Source organism: Penaeus chinensis, chromosome 39 (assembly GCF_019202785.1).
Source record: "Penaeus chinensis breed Huanghai No. 1 chromosome 39, ASM1920278v2, whole genome shotgun sequence".
NCBI lineage: Eukaryota > Metazoa > Arthropoda > Malacostraca > Decapoda > Penaeidae > Penaeus > Penaeus chinensis.
In genome coordinates, this window is record NC_061857.1 from 17,317 (window position 1) to 26,793 (window position 9,477).

The following is a 9,477-nucleotide window of genomic DNA, read 5'->3' on the forward strand; positions in this document are numbered from 1 at the left end:
AAGGGGAACCTTCACAAGAAAATATCGTTGATGACGTATCATTTTATCTCCGCTACCCTACGGTGATAAAAATGAAATTTTGCCAAAAATTTAAATGTTAATAATAGTGTTAACCTGGCACTAGTTTTATCCATGATAATAATAATAAAATAATAATAATATATGGATGAGGATATTCCTATAATATATAAAAAACGTGATAGTAAATTTAAACCTCAACATCTTCTACTCATTAAAAAGGTATTTCAAGGTAACATCAAAAAGAGAAGAGTACCAACTCTAAATATATAGAACAAAGGAGACAGGAACTAGAGGATATTTACAATCATGATGGTTATAATTCCGAACATTGACTAAAAAAATTTATGAGTCTATAAGGTCACAAATTACGACTACGCCATTGACTAAATCTATAAGGTCACAAATACGACTACATTACCAATAATATTATTTTTTTGTTTAAAATAAAAAAATTGTGTTTTTTATACTCTTGTTTTTTATTTACATATACAATATATATATATATATATTAACTTGTATTGACATACAAGTTGATGATAAGGGACTTTTCACATTTATATCTTTATTTTATTATATATATAATATATTATTTTATTATATATATTATTATTTTATAAAATATATATATTATTAATAATATATTATATATTATCATTATAGAATAATGGTATAGATGGATTATATTAGTTCAACTCCCTCCCTCCCTCTCTAAATTTCTTTTCCAACTATCTATAATTATACCCAACTGCTCTCCATCTTTAACATTGAATTCATTCGTTATCCAGTCTAACATCTTAAAGATCTTTGTTTTACCTCTTGCTCTTTTTCCTGCCATTTCAGTTTCCATGATATTTTTTTCTATCCCTCCCTCTCTTCCAAGTTCATTATCCAATAAAATTCCATTGCGTTAAACCTGATCTTATCTATTAACCTGGTCTTATCTAGTAGCTGTCTTTTTATTTCCATCGAGTCCAAAAGGTCTTCATCCGCATCTTTGTTTATTTATCCATTTTTTTATAAAACCATATTTCTATTGCTTCAAGCCTTTTTTCCATATGTTTAGTTTCGTCCACGACTCGCATCCATACAACAATACTGGCCATATAAATGGTTCAATAAAAAATATTTTATTTTCCAGGTTTAGATTATTTGTATAAAATATCTCTACTCATGTCCATAAATGCTTTTTTGGCTAAATTGATCCTGTATTTGATATCCGTATCTGATCTACCATCCGATTGTTATCCAACTGCCTAAATATTTGAAATGATCCACTTGTTTAATTAGTACTCCGTTTACTTGTGACACAACATTCCGGTATATGTACTTTCTTGCTAGTCGCCATCACATGGGCATTTCTGGTATTTTATCTTTGATCCCACTCGCTCACTTTCCTTGGGTTACAATATCCAATATTCTCTGAAGTTTTTCTTCACTGTCTGCAATCAAAAACAATGTTATCTGCATATCTAAAAGTTGTTATAGTTTCGTCCCCTCTAAATCGACCCCCTCGCATGCCCTTATTTTATCGAGAGCTTCTTCGCTATACATGTTGAATAAATCTGGTGATAACTCACAGTCTTTCTTTATCTCTACCCAGTCATCCAATTCTTTTTGGAAATTGATGGCAACTTTTTTATCATGGTATAGGCTACTTATTAATTTACGATCTCTTCTATCGATCTCTAGTTTCTCTTGCAATTCTTTCAGTTTATCATACTTTATACAGGTGAACGGCTTCACATAGTTCATATAACATATATACAAGTCTTTTTGTTTTTCAATGGATTTTCTTATTAACATTCTCAAACAGAAAATTGCATTTCTTGTTTCTTTTTCAAATCTATATCCAAACTGTTCATCTGTGTCCCTTTTTCTAATGATTGTTCTATTCCGAGTAAATATTACTCTTAAAACGATTTTCGTTACATAACTCATTAGAATAATGACTCTGTCAACTTTATCATTTATAGTTTCAGATCTTTTGGGTAGGACCGTGAGGATAGACTCGAGTAGTTCCTCAAAAAGGACTTTCGAATCATATACATAATTAACAATATTCAACAAGCTCACAATCTCTTTTAAAGATTGAATTGTTTTCAAGAGAAACATAATCATATAGTATTTCATTTTCCATCTCTATCTTTTTTATTGCATGTTTAATCTCTCTTTACTCGTTATTGGCCCCTCGATCATATATCTCCTCCATGTTGGTCTTTTTATTGTATTCGCTTCTGAATAAAGACTTGTATTATATTCTGTCCACCTTTTCTTAACTTGGTTTAGCTCTATCAACATTTTGTTGTGATCATCTCTTATCTTCTCACGCTGTTCCAGATATTTTTCTCTTCTTGTTCTATACATCTTTTGAATCTTATCGTTATATACCAATTGAATATATATATATATATATATCTCAGTATTTAGGAATTTTTATATCTTTACCTCTTGGTAATTATACAGTTATTCAATAACCGATATATACTGATCGACAGATAATGAAAAAGGTTCACCCCCTCATTGCTATAGAACTTGTCTTTGATTTGCTTGTCATATAATATATATATATATCTATATCTATATCTATTATAGTTATATGGAAATATAATAATATTTATATTAATCATACAAATGATTAGTTTCTATATTTACAATATCAGTGAATTCATCCCCAACCTACATTACAAATATATTTCTTAAATCTTTATTATGTTCATGTAATTTATATTACAAGCATATTTATTAAATCTTTATTATATTCATTTCATTTACATTACAAATATATGTTTTTAAATCTTTATTATATTCGTGTCATTTATATTAAATATATGATTTTAAATCTTTTATTATATTCGTGTCATTTATATTAAATATATGTTTTTAAAATATTTTAGTGTCATTTATATTAAATATATGATTTTAAATCTTTTATTATATTCGTGTCATTTATATTAAATATATGTTTTTATATCTTTATTATATTCATGTCAATTATATTAAAAATACGTTTCTCAAATCTTTATAATATCTATTTACTTTTCATAATATGAACCCTTAGGACCATAGAGTCATATATATTCATATATTGGATATTCCAGTCATATACTGGATATTCCATTAATATTATTTATCTATTTTTATTTCTTATTATTTTTCATCTGGTATTGGTTATTGTAGAGGTCTGCAATCTGAAAAAAAGAGAAATATTAAAATTGAAAGAATAATATTTATGGTTATATTGCAAATAATAATTTATATATATATATTATATATTATATATATATATATATATATATATATATTTTTGGCTATGTTTTCATTTTTCTTTACCTGTACTGCATTTGTGATTTCTTTAGGATTTTTATCATCACGAATTCTTACAAATCTTGGAAATCTCAAAGAAATGCCCTTTTCTGGATCAACCTATAAGTATAAAATTAAATATCACCATTAGAAATAATATTTGTTTTTTTTTCTAAAATATAACAATATCTCTATTAAATAATTTTAATATTCGTTAAAACATACCAGTCCTACTGCAGCTTTGTATATAGGTGAAAGGGAAAGATCTGCACACTTAATTCTCCAAACTTTCACAGGCTTAAACCAGTGATCAGGACCAGTACCATTTTCATAACTAGAATATAATGAAGAATATATTCATATCAATTTTTTAAAAGAAATATATACTTGTTCAATTCATACCACAGTAAAAATTATTCATTAAAAAATATAAATGATACGGTCTATATAATAACCTAAATACAAACCTATAATTAGTCATTGGTTTTTCTACAATGTATTGTTGGAAAAGGGTAGAACATTCTTGTAAATTTTGTTCTGTAAAACCCGTACCAATCTGAAATGTAAAATTGATATTTCAAATATGAATTTCATACTCATTTGTATATCAATATTGAGGATATTAAGAAAAAACAACATACCTTGCACAAAGACTGGAATTTGTCTTTAGTTTCATCATAGCAAGCTACAAGAAACTTTCCATATTGCCCAGTGCGCTTGCCTTGGCCTAAATAGCCTCCAATGACCACAACATCAATTGTATCCCCCATCTGGAATTATTACCAGTTAATTTGTATTATATATATATATATATATATATATATATATATATATATATATATAATATATTACATGATTAAATGACAATCGATGTAATATACAAGAACTAACAAGTTTTATATATATATGAAAAAAAAACATGAGACATACTCTATTAAGGTAGTCCTTCTTCAATTTTAACCATTTGTGTGATCGTTTTCCTTATCGTAAATAGCATTCACATCCAGAGATTTGATCATGAGACCCTCACATTTTTCTGAAAATTCACATTATATATTAGCAATAGTGATTTTGATAATATGTTGATTTATAATATCATGTTTTCCCATGCGAATGGAATAAAGTAGATTCACCTTTAAGGGATTCCTCCATAAATTCTTCAATATCTTCTGTATTAGTGGAGTCCATATTCTTTGCAAAGATAAATCTCCCTTCTTTCTCTTTAAAATTATTTCGTAATAGAGTACGACGTATCTCGAATGACTTCTTGACCAGTGATTCGCCATTCAGATAAAGCAAATCAAAGGGAAATATACATATGTGTACTTTGAGATCCTTTTCATTAACACCCTGATAAGTAAAAAAACATATTTTTTTTTAGATTATATTCGAGTTTTATATTTGTAATATTTTATGGGATTTCTATATATGTATATATAATTGTAAAGTTAATGTATATATTACCTTTCTCTTTCTGGTACTTAGGACTTGGAAGGGTAAGATTTGCTGGTTTTCTTTATCCCAAGCCACAACCTCCGCGTCAATGATACATGATTTAACATCTTTTCCCAATACATTTCTCAAGATGGAAATAACATCGGATATTTGGTTGTGTTATTTTCTTGATTCCTACTATATATATTGATTGTACCATCATCCTTTAAATGGATCTGTAATATATATATATATACATATATAATATAAACGAATAGATATAAATTTAATTTAAAAAAGGTGGTTATATAAAACAAACTCTAATTTATTAGAAGTAAACATATATATACCTGTGCTCTCTCCCCATCATACTTGAATTCACAAGTAAACTTGACATTCTCAAAACGCTTCAAGACTTCAGAAATTCCAGTAGTAGGATGAGCTAACATCGATTTCAATGGAATTCCAGGGTAAGGGAGCAGTATTTGGGAGTTCCTCAATCCCTTCGGTTAAAAGGATTGGTATGATCTTATCATATGAAGGGAATTCACTGAAAATAAGATATAATATATATATATAATAATATTAAATATATATTATATTATATATATATTATAATATGGATATTTAATATATAGTAACTTGAAAAATATTATATATATAAAATACTGTACCATATAACAACCAATGACACTTTTAAAAGTGCTAACATTTTTTTTATATAATTAAACATTGATCACAATTCTTACTTGTAGATCGTGCTTAGTATTGTACCGTACTTTTCAAATTGTTTTTTTAACTGTTTTGAACCTATTGTTTTGCCCGCATTAATAATATTCGGTGGATATTTTTGACCTGGAGGTGTAAGGTAGTTAGCTTGGGCTATGGCCTGAAAAAAATATATTTAATATTATAAAAAAGGTTATAATATTAATGTCTAAGACTTTATAAATAATATAATATACAATATTTGGTAATGTTGACTTTGATTAAACCATAAACCCACCTGCAGAACCGACTTCTCGGCCAAACCAATGCGAAGTTTTCCATTGAGAGATCGGACAAGATAACGGATTCGGAAGCTCGACAGGCAATATATATATCCTTTATCTTGTCAATCTTTTTACCGTGAGCCTGTATGAGGATAAGAATATATCTTGCTTCAATATTATAATATATATAATATATATATATATAATGTATATTATTATTATGATATTTTGATGTTATATTTAGTTTAAATATATAAATTTATATAACCTACATCATTGCCAGCTAGAGATGCAATTTCTTTCAGCTGGTCAAAGAGATCTTTTACTGTCAAATTTGGCATATTTGTGATTCTTTCAGTCGAATGGCATTGTTCAGCAACAATACCGAGATCACCTTTCTGTTTTCTATCTTGTTTAATCTTCTCAATACTATGTCTTGAAGCTTGGGCAATTGCTCGCATAAGAATATTTTCTCCTATACCCAGCTCGGTGCCTAAGAAAAAAGAATATACTTGTTGGATATATATATATATATATATTATATATATATATATAATATATATATAAATTTATCAATGAATAGATCAATATATTTTATTATTTTTTTATATTATTACAAACTTCAACATACCTTCAAAGGCAGGTGCTATTTTATTGAGACATAGGTAGACACAACATAATAAATCATCTGGAGACAAGACAATAACAGATCTGAAGAAATTTGCCAATGTCTCAATAATCTTCAAACGACCGTTTGTTTTTTCAATCAATTTCATAGTGTTGACTAGAGCCATATAAGGTGTCCTGAAATTAGTAAATATGTAATTAAACCTCTTAATATAACCAATAAAAGTGTGTTCATTTACGGTAATATTAAATAATTAACATTATACAAAGGATTCTTACTCTTCACCCTGCTTCCAGAAGCATCGTTAATGGATGATAATTGTCCTTAGAAGGATCATAATCTAGCCCAAGTTCCAGCTTGGAGTATTTTTGGGCAGGTGGTTTATTACATTATCTGGATATCTTCGGTCTCCTTTTCCTTTTCAATACAATCATTGTTTCGTTTCATGTTTTATATTTTATACAATAATGAAATCAAAATATTAACTTTTATATAGATATTTATTTAGTTTCAATACTATATTTCTATATAGTCACTTATTTAGTTTCAATACTTATAGATACTTATTTAGTTTCAATACTTTATAGATACTTATTTAGTTTCAATACTGTATAGACACTTATTTAGTTTCAATACTGTATAGACACTTATTTAGTTTCTATATACTATATTTCTATATAATACTTATTAGTTTCAATACTATATTTCTATATAGATACTTATTTAGTTTCAATACTATATTTCTATATAGATACTTATTAGTTTCAATACTATATTTCTATATAGATACTTTGTAGTTTCAATACTATATTTCTATATAGATACTTGTTTAGTTTCAATACTAGTTTCAATAATAAATCTATAGAGTAGGTGAATTGTAACGGTCCTTTGATATATTTTTATATGTATATGAATATATAAATTAATATGGATTTGGATTATGTTTTAGATGATGAATAAGATATGAATATAAATACTCTATAATATACTCATTATATTTATTATATGCCAATGGATAGTATACAATTTATATTTCATTTTATATATATATAAATATATATATAAAATTTTGGTATTTAATTGATTATATATCGTTGTATTTAATGAGAATTTCTAATTTTATCTGACATTCATTACATTTGATAATACACGATGTATGTTATATTTTTGACACATGGGACATTGAATCATAAATCTTTTACAGTCATAGATACTGTTGGTATTTTAGGTATATCATAGTGAGAACCATGTGATGTTATTGAAGGTGTACATGTTATCGATTCCATCTGGCAAATTTTACTTTTTCTGGGTAAATGTTAGAATGATAATATATAGGTTTGGTATACGATAAATACTTTTGGGTACATCGTAAGTCGTGTTAGGGGCTATTTGTCTCGGGTCCTTGTATTGTTCGTATCCTTTGTTTTATAATAACCTTTTTTCAGATACCTTCTGTTCATTGGCTGATAGTAACATATAATTATTATTATTTATCTTCCTATTCAATCAATATAAACATGTTCATCAATATCGTCATATATGTGTTCTGAATTGTATTTCGATTTATATTAGTAGATATATTATCATTCTTAATGATTCCGTTCATATAGACTGTTCGTCATTCTTGTCGGGAATAATCATTTTAGCATCCATATTTTTATCAAGTTTTGAATACCAGTCTAGCGATTTACTTCCATGCGTAATATTAGGAAGTAAATCGCTTACATCTATATTATCATATACGGTACCTAGACAATTCCTAAATTTGTTATTGTCAATGTCAATGATACTGAAGAGTCGTTTGAGATTAAATATTTTACTTTTTGTATCCTTTTCAGGACAATAATCTATAACATGGATTTACATAATAACAATGCACAGTTTGTTTCATTTTCTTGTTATAAAACTAAGACTCATATTTTTTATTTTTGCATCAATCAAAATAGGATTATCTGTCGCCTTGGAATATTGAAGATATTTTTCTTTGGATATTAATATCTTGCCGCATCCTTTACTAATTGTAAATTTGTATTATTTTGTGTAAGATATTCATAAACTACAATACCGGCTGCAATCGGTAAACTAAAAAATGATAAATCATGTTTAATCAAAATATCCAAGGATAATGATAACTTTACATTTTTTGTTTAATCAGAGGAAGTTTTTTTTCTTTTTCAAATGTCTATCGCTATAAACTTATTAAAACCACATTTATCCACAAAAAAATCTAATATAATATGTAATTGTATCACTAAGATCTCCTTATACTTCTTCTTGTATTTTTTATTTAGGTATTTATATTCTTCTTTGTAATATAGTGCAGATGAAAACTTTCTTAATCATTTCATTTCTAAGTATCTTATAGTAGCTTTAATTCCAGCCTTTATTTAAATTTAAATAGCAAATTGTTAATAAGCTGATTGCATTTCATGTAATAGGAAATCACTAGTACAGCAATTTCCATCACCTATATTATATGATGTTAATTTCATAACTAATAGCATACAGAGTAAAGTTTTATTATTCTATAAGAATAACAAATTATCATTACCTTATTATGGAAGACAAGTAATGATTAGAGATTTGTTTATTTTTTATCAAGTTGTAAATCTTGATTCACAACATGTACCAAAGAATAATATTTTATAATTGGGAACGAATATAGTGTTACATTTTAAATTAAGGAATACGTCGTGTTCCTCTTTTAATATTAGTTTAAAAAAAAATAATATTTCAAAGTAGATTCCCACTTAAAAATTAATGCTCAAAAGAACATTAGAGGAAAATCAGCCATATCTCGATAATATCCGGTAGCCGGATTCTATCATACGAGTCTATATATAATAGTATGGAAATGTATATCGCGGTCCTTAATCCTCGTCCTTGAACTTTTCGATGATGATGATTTCAAATGCATTATTGTATTGTGTTTTAATTTGCTAATGAATAATTCATTTCCACATTATGGTATCATAGACGTTCATGCTATTCTCCAACAGAAATATTGTCAATTTTTATACCCTCTTTTCCCCTACAATAGTATTGTTTTCACGGTTGGGTCTAATTTCAATTTTAACAGCAGGAAGTTTTAACAGGAAA

At 26.8% G+C, this 9,477-nt stretch overlaps 1 pseudogene; it reads right to left on the reverse strand.

Annotated features, from left to right (window-relative positions):
• Positions 1–3,158: 3,158 nt before the first annotated feature.
• Positions 3,159–9,477, reverse strand: part of LOC125046873 — a 26,290-nt pseudogene continuing 19,971 nt past the window's right edge.